This window comes from Podarcis vaucheri (assembly GCF_965113315.1).
Source record: "Podarcis vaucheri genome assembly, chromosome: 5".
Taxonomy (NCBI): domain Eukaryota; kingdom Metazoa; phylum Chordata; class Lepidosauria; order Squamata; family Lacertidae; genus Podarcis; species Podarcis vaucheri.
In genome coordinates this window covers 36,001,903-36,016,404 of record NC_138763.1, presented here as the reverse complement: position 1 = coordinate 36,016,404, position 14,502 = coordinate 36,001,903, and the positions used below count along the sequence as shown (strand labels likewise).

Genomic DNA, 14,502 nt, shown 5'->3' with positions numbered 1-14,502 from the left:
GGTCCTTTAGAACCATCTAGAGGCGGTGCAAAATATTACCTTGTGTGTGTTGATTGTTACACTAATTATTCTTGGGTTTACTTGATGAAGAAACCGCAGGAAACTTTAGAAAAGTTTCAGGAGTTTTGTGACAAGGTTAAAAGTATGCATGATGCTAACATTGATTGTCTTTTCACAGATGACAAGCCAGTTTTTCTTTTACAGGATTTCCAGAGGTTCCTGGATGGAAAAGGGATAAGACACAAACTTGCTACTTCCGAAGAAGCATGGAAGAAATGTGTCTGTGTTAGGGTGAACAAAGAATTGCAAAAGGGGATGCATGCGCAATTGCTAAATTCACATTTACCACATGATTATTGGGCCGAATCTTTAGCGTCCTATCTTCATGTGTGGTTGAGGAAAGTCTCAACAGAGTTGGGATGTTCTCCTTTTGAGAAGCTGTTTAATAGAAAACCTTCTGTTGCCTATTTTAAGGTTTTCGGGTCTCATGTGAGAACAGAAGCTCCAAGTGGGGAAAAGAATGCCAGAGGCATCTTTGTGGGTTATGAAAAAGGTCTCTACAGAGTAATTTTGTCTGAATCTGGTCAGGTGATTCTCACAAAATTTCTAGAGAGTGCTCCTGAACGAGAGAGAGTGATTGTTCCCACTTTTTCCACAGATGATTCTGATGATGATGATGAGTTTGATCTTATTGAGTTCAGTGGTACTGATGATGATGACACTGATAGCTCAGACAGCTCAGTTGTCACAGTCATTGAGAGGAAATCTCAAATAATGACTAGACCCTCAGAAGAGGAGGAGAAACCACTGATTAAGCTTAGTACTGGTTCTCCAGAGGCTGAACCAGAAAGCAGAGAAGAGCAGCAGCTCTTACGAAGGTCTGAGAGAGCAACGAAGGGTGTACCACCCAAGAGGTATTCAAAGGAGTTTGCTAACCTTGCATATGTTGCTGTTGTAAACGACCAAGGACAGATTGAAGCTGTGTCTGAGTCAGAGACAAAGGCACAACAGAGAGTCGTTAACCAAGGTAATGCGAAGTCACACAACCAGAGAGGTACATTGGTTAAACCAGTGGCGGGTAGTTCCAAGGGTGGAACTGAAACAACAGGGGAATGTTATAAGTATAACAACTGTTTGTTTTCTTCTCTGGATGACGCTTTGCTCGCAGCACGCATTGATACTTTAGGGGGAGTATGTTACCATAAAGCACCAATGCTGCAGCAAGCAAAGGCTCCAGCAGCTCAGTCAGCTGCTTGTGGCTGGAAAGCCAGACAGGATGTTTGTGACTGTTGCCATGGAAACAAAGGGGCAGTCCATTCTGTACTGAGCACCGGATGTTAGCTCAGTGTGTGTGTCATATGACCCGTACTGGAAGTACATGGGTGGAGTTTCTTCTTGCTGTTGTCGAGTGCAGACGTGTTTCTCTGTACTGATATGAGAGACAGAAATAAAAGATGTAAATAGTTTTCTGTCTGCTTCTTTCCCCTCCTTGGGGGACACCAAAGGGGAGAGAAGGAAACGGTGTGTTCCTCTCACACATCTGAGATGAATCGCCGGGACCTCGCCTGCTTATCAGCAGAGTGGAGACGCGGGGAGGTTGACAGGAATATCTGCCAGTGCCTACGCTGTGGCACATTCCTCTGACCCAGGCAGAATTCCAACACTCACAACACTAACAGTATGTTGTGGCCCAGTGTAAGGAAATAAACCTCAGAGATAAGAGCATATGAATTCTACTCAGCAACTTATTGGGAACAAGATGGCTGCTTATGTATCCCCCCCCAAAAAAAAAAGAGGTTAAAGGCTTACAGTAAAGTTGCACTTGCTCACCTATATGAATAAACACAAACTATGAAATACCGTATTTTTTGCTCTATAAGACTCATTTTTTTCCCTCCTAAAAAGTAAGGGGAAATGTGTGTGCGTCTTATGGAGCAAATGTAGGCTGCATAGCTATCACAGAAGCCAGAACAGCAAGAGGGATTGCTGCTTTCACTGCGCAGCGATCCCTCTTGCTGTTCTGGCTTCTGAGATTCAAAATATTTTTTTTCTTGTTTTCCTCCTCCAAAAACTAGGTGCGTCTTGTGGTCTGGTGCATCTAATAGAGCGAAAAATACGGTAATTATCTCACCTTAGTGGAGAAGACGGTGACCAATTGACCAGTGTGCTTTCTGCTGTCCCAGTGCTGACTGCAGGTGGACTCCTCCAGCTCACCTTTCTTATGGTTCTTTGTCTTTAATTAGGAAGACTTGGATTGAAAAGCCCTTTCGGAAAACCATCCTCTGTAAAGTTAGTTAGTTAGTTAGTTAGGTTTGTTGGCCACAACGCAAAGGCATCCCAAAGTGATTTACAAGAAAAACCAAATTGCAAATTACATAATAAAATACCCATAAAACTATACAAATATTCTCAAAGCACGCATCTGGAAACAAGATGGGCACATGAGCATAATGCCTTAACACAAATTCATATTAGGGCAAACACATTTGAAAGGACAAAGACCTTGGCAGGTTATCAAACCTCTTCCACCTTGATTGAATGAACTTTGCATCCATGTGCTGTAACGTAGAAACCAGCATGGAGTCATTGATACTTCTGTGCACAGTGCAAATACCTGAACTGGAGCTCCAATTTCCCTTTTATGTCTCTGCTTTTCATTTTATTTTGATTTCAATTCACACTAGAGAATTTCCCTAGATAACCTTCCCACCCCACACAAATCACATCTGGATTCCTCCACAGAGGGCAAATGATTAGTGACTCCATACAGCAACCCTCCTGAGCCAGCAAACGTCATCAGCTTTCATGCCGAATGCCTGTGGGCTGCAGTTTCAGAGACCATAACTTTCCATCATTGTCCTTAAAGACTATATATCTGGTTTTGTCACGCATATACTTCTGTCCACCCGTGGGTGCAATTTTGCTTTTATTACCCTGTACTGCTATTGCCTGTGAATTTTTACCGAGTTCTGTGGGGAGGGGACTGGGTCTCAGTGGCAGAGCCTGTGTTCCACATGCTGAAGGTCCCATACTCAGTGCCTGGTGCCTCCAATTAAAACGGTCAGGTAGCAGTTGGTGCGAATGTCGTCTGCCTGAGACCCTGGGAAGCTGCTGGAGACAATAAGGGACTAGATGGAGACAAAGCTAACTGTCCACTGGAGGCAGATCCTTTAGATCAGGCACGTCCAACAGGTAGATCGCGATTTACCGGTAGATCACAGGGCGTCTGTGGTAGATCACTGGTAGATCACTAGCTCCCCCTAATAATAATAAATAATAATAATAATAATAATAATAATAATAATAATAATAATAATAATAATAATTTATTTATACCCCGCCCATCTGGCTGAGTTTCCCCAGCCACTCTGGGCGGCTTCCAATCAAGTGTTAAAAACAATACCCAAAGAAGCCCAACAGCTTTGGCTCCCCTAAAAAAAGTTCAACATTTTTGCCCTGCACCCCCCAGAAATGGGGCTTTCCTCCTCCCTAAGAAAATCTCAACAACTTTGACCTGAACCCCCCAAAAGGTGGTAGCTCACTGCCAGTTTTTAACACTGTGAGAAGATTGCAGTCTCTTGAGAGTTGGCCACCCCTTCTTTAGATAATATTGGGCATTGCCCTACACATTTTGATCTGCTTGCCTCCTTACTTACATCCAGTCCCGCGACTGGCATACTAAGATGAAGCTTTTTACACAGTTGTGTGATTCTTCTTTGGCTTCATTCGTCAAATCTCTTCTATGAAGAATATTCACATTGGCCAGGCTCCAGCTATTACTGACGGCTACTGTAGGGGGCAGGGGGAAGAAAGCTTCTATTCAGCCACAAGTTGGATAATATCTATTTTAGTCCATTCGTGGGAGTTGAGAAGTTGAGTCATTTTATTGTCCTATCATGGAGGACAATCACAATAGATATCTGACTCACTTTTTACCAGGAAAAGCCAACTGATCAGTATCTAAGAATCTTCTTTTCTTCTTATTTTTGGCTAAGAGCTTGGTTGCTGCAAAGTGGCAACTTTTACATAAGCATTTAATGCTTGTGAAGAAACATACCCTTCTATTACCAATAACTCATATTAATTTCCCGTTAGAAAATGGAATTGGTTTGTCGGCGCTGCTTAAACTATTTTACCACCCAATCCTTTAAATGTCTAGTGAAACGTAATTCCCACTGAGCTCAGTGGGGCTTCCTAACAGGTACCTGACTCTGCAAGACTGCAGCCTTCATGGATATTACCTGCGTAATGAAATGTTTAATGATTTCATTCAGTCTGTAACTGGAGTCATTTTATTAAATTTATGTAAATTGTTTTATAGAGCCACTATAATAATTTCATGTTCTTACAACCTTTAACCACACAATAAAAAAATACAGTATACTATGGGAAGGGAGAAAGCATGTGCAGCTACTCCCCAGCACACCAACATTGGCACTGCACATGCAGAGACAAAACATCTGGATGCCACCTAAAGATTCCTGCATCAAAGTACTAAAAGCAAAGTGCCCAAATTCATCATAGTTGAACAATACCTTTATCAGGACCATCTAAAACAGGCATAGGCAAACTCGGCCCTCCAGATGTTTTCGGACTACAACTCCCATGATCCCTAGCTAACAGGACCAGGGGTCAGAGATGATGGGAATTGTAGTCCCAAAACATCTGGAGGGCCGAGTTTGCCTGTGCCTGATCTAAAAAGTAGGCTTTGAGTTCTCCAGTACTCATTGCATGGGGTGTTATGTAAATCAGGAGTTCAATGACGCAATGTTGTAATCACAAAACATATCTTTTCCCACAGTCTTCAGAAGGACTGTAGAGGGAGATTACACACTTAGGTCACAAAGGTCATCATATCTACTCAGAAGCTGCATTGAATTTAATGCAGCCTCAACTGAAACAGGCTCTACTAAGAGTTCGGCATGCCATACCCTCCAACATTTCTCCAATGAAAACAGGGACATCCTAAGGGAAACTGGGACATTCCAAGATCAAATCAGAAACTAGGATGCCTTCTGTAAATCCAGGACTGTCCCTGGGAAATAGGGACACTTGGAGGGTTTGGCCTGTTGCTGGGACAAAGAAACACACCTTGGCCGAATCCCCATTTTTGACAAGGAGGATGTGAGGCAGGGACAGTAGGAGGTGTGGCTGAGGAGAGGGGGCAGCCTGGCAGAGAGTCCTGAGGACCAGAGAGAGAGGTGTGAAGGGCTGCATTTGGATAGCTCAGTTGGTTAGAGTGTGGTGCTGATAATGCCAAGGTTGCAGGTTGTATGGGACAGCTGCATATTCCTGCATTTCAGGGGCTTGGACTAGATGATCCTCAGGGTCCCTTCTAGCTCTAGAATTCTATGATTCTATGTGCAGAATCAATAAAGTGCTTTATTTGAAAGTATTAGGGATGTCATTTCCATTCCTACCACTACGCAATACATCTTGCTTTCCACTATTTAATGCACTGTACCCAATTCTTTATCTATGTTACAAATTTTGGGTAATTAATGATGTCATTATTTTCATACCAGTCAATTTAAAGGAAATGTCAAAACAATGCACAGGAAAACTGTCGTTAATTATGCATTGCAGTCATTCCCAAACTTCCCCCACCCACCATGGACTGCTTTGTACATTATTGAGGATCTTGGGAGACCGCTTAAAGATTTTTCTTCCTTTTATAGCTATTTTAATATGCTGTCCTAGTTACATTGTATTTTTACTGCTACTTTTATTCCTTATATATAGTATTCCGATTTGAATTCCATAGAATTCAAAATGTAATGCAATAAAATTGAATACAATATAACAAAAGAAGTAATAAAAATAAATTCAATATCAATATGAATATTTAATGTGATAGATAGGCCATCTTCAGCCACAAATCCAGAGACTTGCTGAAGCCCAGGATAGGGAAAGGGGTAGTACATTAAATGAATTAAAATCACCGGAACCTGATGAGATGGACCCAAGGGTACTAAAGGAGCTGTAATCTCAAAGCCTTTGCCTATAATCTTTGAGAATTATTGGAGAACAGGTGAGGTCCCTGTGGACTGGAGACCACAAGTTTAACCTGAGACAACAATGTCATGCAGCAGCAAAAAAAGCTAATGCTATTCTAGGCTGCATCAACAGTCGTATAGTATCCAAATATAGTAATAATAGCAGTAGTCTCATTCTATTAATAATAGAAGTAGCAATAGTAATAGTAAGTCTCACTCTATTCTGTCTTAATCAGACCACACCTGGAGTACTGTGTCCAGTTCTGGGCACCTCAATTTAAGAAGGATGTTGACAAGCTGGAACGTGTGCAAAGGAGGGGGACCAAGATGATCAAGGGTCTGGAAAACCAAGCCTTATGAGGAGCACTTGAAGGAGCTGGGCATGTTTAGCCTGGAAAAGAGGAGACTGAGAGGAGATAGGATAAAGGTAAAAGGTAAAGGTACCCTTGACCATTAGGTCCAGTTGCAGACAACTCTGGGGTTGCGGCGCTCATCTCGCTTCATTGGCCGAGGGAGCCGGCATACAGCTTCCGGGTCATGTGGCCAGCATGACTAAGCCACTTCTGGCAAACCAGAGCAGCGCATGGAAACGCCGTTTACCTTCCTGCTGGAGTGGTACCTATTTATCTACTTGCACTTGACGTGTTTTCGAACTGCTAGGTGGGCAGGAGATGGGACCGAGCAACGGGAGCTCACCCCGTCACGGGGATTCGAACTGCCGACCTTCCAATCGGCAAGCCCTAGGCTCTGTGGTTTAGACCACAGCGCCACCCAGCCATCTTCAAATACCTTAAGAGCTGTCACGAGGAGAAGGCAGCAAGCTTGTTTTCTCCTGCTCTGGAGAAGAGGACCCAAACCCATGGATTCAAGTTACAAGAAAGGAGATTCTGACTAAGTATTAGGAATAACTTTCTGACAGTAAGAGTTGTTCGACAGTGGAAGAGGCTCCTTCGGGAGGTGGTGGGCTTTCCTTCTCTGGAGGTTTTTAAGCAGAGGTAGGATGGCCATCTGTCAGGGATGCTTTAGTTGAGATTCGCGCATTGCAGGGACTTGGACTAGATGACCCTCAGGGTCCCTTCCAATTCTATGATTCTACCACCGGAATGAAGCTTGTGAACCACTGGTAGTCCAAGGACCACAGTATTTACTGACTGTGGGCTATTTAAACAATAAAAACAAAGGGCATGATGAGCAAACACTGATCATATTTGCTAGACTGACCTTGATTGTATTCTCTGGCTTTACAGTATTCCCATTCTGGATCCAGGACAAAAAAGCAAGAAGCAGCAATTTCCACTTCCGACAGATTTCTGTGGCCGTTGTATAGTTTCTCATTTGGCAGGCCACCTCAACAAAGGCTGAGTGTTGATAGTAGCACAAAGTTTATGGCAGATGTAATGTTTTTGATTAGGGATTCTAAGAACTTTATGTTTTATGAAACAAAATAAAAAAATTCCATCCAGTAGCACCTTAGAGACCAACTAAGTTTGTTATTGGTATGAGCTTTTGTGTGCATGCACACTTTTTCAGATACACGAAGTAGTGTACATACACACAAAAGCTCATACCAATAGCAAACTTAGTTGGTCTCTAAGGTGCTACTGGACGAATTTTTTTATTTTGTTTCGACTGCGGCAGACCAACATGGCTACCTACCTGTAACTAGATTTATATTGGTTTCCCACAGATTGCCATTTGCTCTGATCCAGTTTTTTATAGTGCAGGTTTTTGCAGGGAAAGATCCAAAACAAAAGAAAAATGAAATAATTCTTTTAGAACTTGGATATGGAGCTTTAAAATGCAGTCCGTGCCTGGAAAGTGTGGAGGAAAGGTGAGTGTGGATAAACAAATAATCCCAATCCATCTCACGTTTCCTTGCAGCAACCAATTTTTTGAGGTGGGGAGTTACTCAAGAGTTAATGACAGGAAATTGTCACATTTAGTTTAGCCTTGAAACTCACTTCAGTGTCAAAAGCAGTTTGCCAGCTTCATGAGGCACTGCTTTTTATATATATATAAAAATAAGGCAATGTACCATTAGGTCCACAGCACTGGATTAATGGTTGTTTGTTAGCTAGCTCTGATATTTCATATTGGTTCCTATTATTTCATTTATTTAGAGCATTTGTACCCCAACCCTCAGCCACAAAAGCTCCCAGATTGGTTTACATAGGATTATAAATCAATATGATTATAACTTTATTTTAAAATGTGAAGTTGCTGTGGTTGTTTTTTTTTTTGGGGGGGGACAACCAATTTTCTGTGGATTAACATCCTTTGAAAAATATCCCATGGATTCGAATAGACAGACTGTCTGCTTCTGCAGCAATTTGTTCCATGACTTTAGAGGCATATAGCCCATCTTTCTTTTCTACAGATTAATAACTGCTTCCCATTTTAGAGCAAAAAAAGGAAGTATCCCACAGTGACTGAAATAGCCAAACTTCTGCATATTTCCACTTAAAAGAATCAATGGCCACATTCTTTTTACCTATATGTTTTCGGGGAATTTATCATCAGTCTCCATTTGCGGCAACTAGCTGTGTGACACACACGTCCAACAAAAAGTCTCTTTTCATTATAATTAGTTAAAGCAAGGCTTCTGCTAAAAAACTTCAGACTTCTCCAGCTAAATAATCAGTCTGCTGTGTTCTGAATTCAATGAAGCCATAATAAGTTTAATATGAAAGGCACTCCTTGCATTAAAGTTCTTACTTTTTTGTGAAAAGAACCATGAACACAAAATGATGCATTTATAGGGAGCCCATTATGCAGATGACATCCTTTATTCTGGAATAAATCCACTACCAATGCCTGTGTAATTATAAATTTGTGCAAGTGCCCAAAGAGGAGAAAAGCAATGAGACTGCAGAGTTAGCACAGGAATGAGCAAGGACTGGTGGCAGTTTAATCGATGGGAATCAATTCCAAACTGAAAGATTCAAAGAGACTATAAATATGAGGTTGAATGTATTAAATGGAAAGGCATCTTCCTGGGAAACAGCTGTGGAATTTTATTGCTTCAACATACTTTAATAGTAAAGTATTGACCAAAAAGGAGGAGGTAAAAGCTGCAGAATATCTAAGAGAGAACATCAGAAAAAAGATTGTGAATGTCTGGGATAACTCTGCTGGTAGATGTTATGTACTAACCTTGGATCCTAGAACAATAGGAAAGTAGGATCCTAGAATGCAACTGAATGGCTTGCAGGAGAAGACCAATCAGGCTTCAGGAAGAAGTTAATCAGCCTATTAGGCTGGTAGGATCGTAGAATGCCACAACTGATTGGCCTGCAGGAAAAGACCAATCAGGCTCCAGGAGGGAAGCAGAATCAGCCAATCAGATGGGACTCATTGTGTAAATAATGTATATAAAAGCCTGAGGTTTGGGGGGCAATTCAGTCACTGTTTTGCAAGCTGCAATAAAGAGCATGAAATCACTATGGGACTCCGAGTATATTCAGTAGAGCATAAGGTTCTTAATCTTAGGGTCATGGGTTTGAGCCCCAGATTGGGCAAAAGATTCTTGCATTGCAGGGGGTTGGACTAGATGATTCTTGTGGTTCCTTACAACTCTATAATTCTATGATTCTATTAATGCTGGCCAAGACATGCCAACTACATCCTTCATTGAAAAATTACTCAGGCTCAGTTAGTGGTGGTTAGTGGTTTGTCCATGGGAGCTAATTGTTAGGATATGTACCCAGCTCAAGAAGAATGACAAGAAAAACTGATGGACTATGCAGAAATGGTGAAATTAACAGGGGAAAATAGAGACAAAGACAATAGAGACTTTAAAAAAAACTGGGAACCATTTATGTTGTACTTACAGAATATTGCAAAGAAGTGGGTTTGATTAAACTCTTACAACTAATAAAACATGAAACTCGAAAACAATTACAATATAAAAATGACAAGATCAGAATAATATTCAGATTTACGAAAGCTTTATTGAGAGTTAATAAAACAGGCAGAAGAAATTAGTATGTAATGAACCAGAAGAGGGAGTTGAGGGAAGCTGTGGGGAGGGGGAGGGGGGAACTTGGGAATTGTATTTTGCTTTTTTATGGAGACAAAGTTATTGTGATGAACAAAATTTAATTAAAATTATTTTTATTTATTTTTTAGAAAAAGGGGATGTGCCCATATCATTCCTGAAGGGAAAATGACATCTTCCAGCCCCTCCAAGAGTAGATCTTAAAGTTTTTATGTGAAAGAAACTGCAGTTTTTGTAAAGAGAGAGAGGGAGGGAGAGAGAAAGAGAACTGAGAGCTAACAGTGATCTACTCTGAAAGCTCCTTCACATACATGCATCTCTCTGTGTAGACTTGATGTGAGGGCTCATCCACACTGGGTCTCCTCTCCCCCCGCCCCGCCCCCCGTACCACCACTTTCCCTTAAAAAAAAAACCCTGCTCTTTAACTCTAAATCCAAACAAACAGCAATTGGGGTTTTTGTGTGTGTTATGTTCTGAGTTGAATAGGATGCAAAATGCAGCAGTCTGATTGGTCCTAGAACAATGCAGCAGTATGATTGGCCTCCAGGAGCCATCCAATCTAGCTCCAGGTGGAAGTGAATCCGCAACCTGATTGGCCTACAGGAGAATCCCAGAATTAGCCAATCATATGCAGCCCATTGTGTAAATAATGTATATAAAGTAGATATTTTGGAGGAACTTTCATTCCTCCTCACCACTATGAGCTGAATAAAGAGCATGAAATCCAGTCCGAGTATATTTCACTGTGGATTGCAGTTTACTCCAAATTAGCAGTAAATAGCGGGTTTTCATGGGGAAAGCGCTGTGACAAAAATTAAAGCGCTCAGACCCACAGGTTTAAAGAGTACCTAGAAATGTGGCACAAAAGGAAGTCTGAATATGCCCTGAAATAACAGGCCTCCGGCTTCCTAGGAGTATTTGTGCTACTTGCTTCCACCGGTGCTATGCTCTACTTGTGTATTTTTTAATAAATCAAATATTGCAAAGACACCTGTCAGGGGTTCAGAGACAGAGGCACAGGTGAGGGAGGAGACGGAGAGCAACGAGGAAGAATCCCAGGACAGTGAGGAAGAGGATGACAATGACTTGAGATCTTCCATGAGTCTCTCAAGTGAATCGGAGGATTCTCAGGAGGGGGCGCCCCTAGTCAGGACAAGGGGGGTCACAGGGGGGACCTGCCAGGAGCAGGGAAGCAGCAGGGAAACCCCGAGCGGGAGTGGGAGATCGGGGCCGGCTTCCCAGCAGGAACGAAAGGAAGAGAGGGGGGTTCCCAGTGTGACACACGGAGCGGAGCAGGAAAGAGACAGGGGAAGGAGATCGGGGGAGAACGTCCTGCTGGAAGAGGCGGAGAGTAGTACAGGGAGTAGTGTAAGTGTCAAAAGGAAGGTCAGGGGTAGCGAGCGAGCGCCAAGTTCAAATGTGGAGGCGCGCGGAAATGGAGAAAGCCCGGAGGAGGAGCCCAGCCCCAAAGCACGAAGGAGGGGGGAACAGGCATCTGAGGGATCCGCTTCAGGAGAGAGCAGGAGGGAAGGAACCCAGGGGGGCAGAAAGACCCTGCGGAAAAGGAAAGACAGGAAGAGGTGGTCTAGCACAAGCCTCTTAAGTTGGTGTAGAGGCGGGACCGATTCAGAGGGGACTTCAAATGTCTGACGTTAGAGACTAGGGGCTGCGCGCCTCGGTTGTGGAACCAATAATGAACTGCAATAAACATCCTTGTATATAAGAAGAGCTTGGCGTTGGTCTTCTGTGAGCTGAGACCTGAGGCAGCCGCTGACAACACCAAAAGTCTTCATTGTTCAGGAAGTCAGACCCAGATAGCTCTGCTTCTGAAACGTTGCCCTGCTCAGGAGACCGGGCCTGCCGATATAAGCAAATATTAGCTAGCAATTTTGCGATTTCGTCGACTGGTTTTGTTAAAAGGTTTTCAGCGACTGTGTACTTTTCCCTGCGTGCAATGACAGCACTTGTGCAAAACACTGAAATGCAGCCAGGCCACCTGATTCACCTCCCCACACACTGGCATTTCCGAAAGTGAAGCTTTACTGGGGGGGGGGGATTATTTGCTAGCTGGCTGATTGCATTTCCCACACTGAGAAAGCAGTACTATTTTTAAAAGAGGAAGAAAGATTTAAAAGAAAAGATGTGACCAGTTATTTCATGGGGGCATGACATTTCAGATAGATTAGGCAGAGTGAGGCAGACATCACGTGCGACAATTGCTGCAGGGTGGATGGGAAAGATGTTGGAGGGCAGAACTACAATATGTGGCGTGCCCTACATCCAGTGGCGTAGCGTGGGTTGTCAGCACCCGGGGCAAGGCAAGTAATTTGCGCCCCCTAACCCGTGGATTTGCGCCCCCTAACCCTACCCCCCAGATGTTGCGCCCGGTGCGGCCGGCCCCCCCTGCACCCCCCACGCTACGCCACTGCCTACATCTCCTGCTGCCGTCAGGTGCAGGGGAGAACATTGTCCCATCTGCACTGTTGAAGCCTTTGGAAAGGTTCTTGCCATTCCAAAAAGCAGACATCAATGGCATGAAATTAAATATCTTCTTGGATCCCCAGTTACTTTGGCTGCTTTCTCACAGCTAGCACAGGATCAGAGTTTGCAGGGGCTAATTTTGCAATACATACATGATGTAATAATAATAATAATTTATTTATACCCCGCCCATCTGGCTGAATTTCCCCAGCCACTCTGGGTGGCTTCCAACAAAAGATTAAAAATACATTAAAACATCAGTCATCAAAAACTTCCCTAAACAGGGCTGCCTTCAGATGTCTTCTAAACATCAGATAGTTGTTTATTTCTTTGACATCTGATGGGAGGGCGTTCCAAAGGGCGGGCGCCACTATCAAGAAGCCCCCCTGCCTGGTTCCCTGGAACTTCGCTTCTCGCAATGAGGGAACTGCCAGAAGGCCCTCGGCGCTGGACCTCAGTTGAATGATGGGGGTGGAGATGCTCCTTCAGGTATACAGGACTGAGGCCGTTTAGGGCTTTAAAGGTCAGCACCAACACTTTGAATTGTGCTCGGAAATGTACTGGGAGCCAATGTAGGTCTTTCAAGAGCGGTGTTATGTGGCCTCGGCGGCCGCTCCCAATCACCAGTCTAGCTGCTGCATTCTGGATTAGTTGTAGTTTCCGGGTCACCTTCAAAGGTAGCCCCACGTAGGGCGCATTGCAGTAATCCAAGCGGGCGATAACTAGAGCATGCACCACTCTGGCGAGACAGTCTGCGGGCAAGTAGGGTCTCAGCCTGCGTACCAGGTGGAGCTGGTAGACAGCAGCCCTGGACACAGAATTGACCTGCGCCTCCATGGACAGCTGCGAGTCCAAAATGACTCCCAGACTGTGACCTGGTCCTTTAGTGGTACAATTACCCCATTCAGAACCATGGAATCCCCCACCCCCTCCCTCCGCCTGTCCCAGAAAAACAGTACTTCTGTCTTGTCAGGATTCAACCTCAATCCGTTAGCCACCATCCATCCTCCAAGCGCCTCCAGCAAACAACAGCACAATTGAATTGAAGAAGGAGAAGCTGTTCAGTAAAGGCAAATCTTTACTGGTACCAGGTTGGGCACTGGCTAAGGACCACGGGGGCTCAGAAGGGCCCCTCATGGGCCGCATCCAGCTGTGCAGCCACTCTCTCCACCCCGGGCTCTCACATGGCCATTTTAGTGGAAGGCGAGTGGCACTGCTGCACGAAAAACCCATAATGCAAAGCCCCAGACTACACATCTTTCCTACTTCACAATTACATAGATGCAAAACATGCACCCAAAATGGCATTTTTCATGTTTACTCAACCCTGAAAATAGCTATGAGTCTCCCACCCACATTCTGAAACTTTCGAGAAATTGGCTCCAAAACTGGCTTGGAATATTTCGAAGCAATTAAATATCTAGTGAAACATGTTTTTTTAAATATATGTATATAATGGAATGTTAGACAAAAGCTGTTAACAGAACAGACATGCCTCGTGGAATTAAAATTAATATATGCTCATTCCAATAGACTCAAGTTTGCTGTCTGCAGATTAGGCTTTTCATAAGGATGTTTTAACAGGGAGGATAATTGCATCCGTTTATAACGGAGGTGTGGGATGAAAGAAATAAAAAATGTTAGACAGAAGAAGGAGTGTAGATTATTATGTACTGAAGTTCTCACTGTCAACCCACAACTTAACATAGATCATGCAGAGTGTCATAGAAAAATACAAGCCCACAATGTTATGACTTTCCAAAGCTGAAATTCATCAGCTTTGCTGTAATAATAAACCATTATAATGCTTTTTTAGTGTGCACAAAACACTTGGCACAGGTTATACAGTAATTCTTTGCAAGGCCAACCATGGTTATTATAGCCCAGGGGTCAGCAAACGGGGCTGGTCCCCTGTCCCTCAGACCTTGGGGAGGGGGGAGACTATATTTTGGAAAGAAAAAAAATGAAAGAATTCCTATGCCCCACAAATAACCCAGAGATACATTTTAAATAAAAGGACACATTCTA

The 14,502-nt window shown here is 43.4% G+C and overlaps 3 long non-coding RNA genes across 3 annotated transcripts in view; 1 reads left to right on the top strand and 2 right to left on the bottom strand.

Annotated features, from left to right (window-relative positions):
- The window catches only part of LOC309532059, a 78,561-nt gene that overhangs the window by 22,123 nt on the left and 41,936 nt on the right, over positions 1-14,502 (bottom strand). The window lies entirely within an intron of this gene.
- The window catches only part of LOC309532073, a 346,799-nt gene that overhangs the window by 312,241 nt on the left and 20,056 nt on the right, over positions 1-14,502 (top strand). The window lies entirely within an intron of this gene.
- LOC309532055 overlaps positions 1-14,502 on the bottom strand; it is a 34,763-nt gene that overhangs the window by 6,458 nt on the left and 13,803 nt on the right. The window contains exons 2-3 of the long non-coding RNA XR_014219561.1: positions 3,657-3,789; positions 2,132-2,282 (exon numbers count right to left, since the gene is read on the bottom strand). This is a non-coding gene — a long non-coding RNA (uncharacterized lncRNA). The remainder of the gene's footprint in view (positions 1-2,131; positions 2,283-3,656; positions 3,790-14,502) is intronic.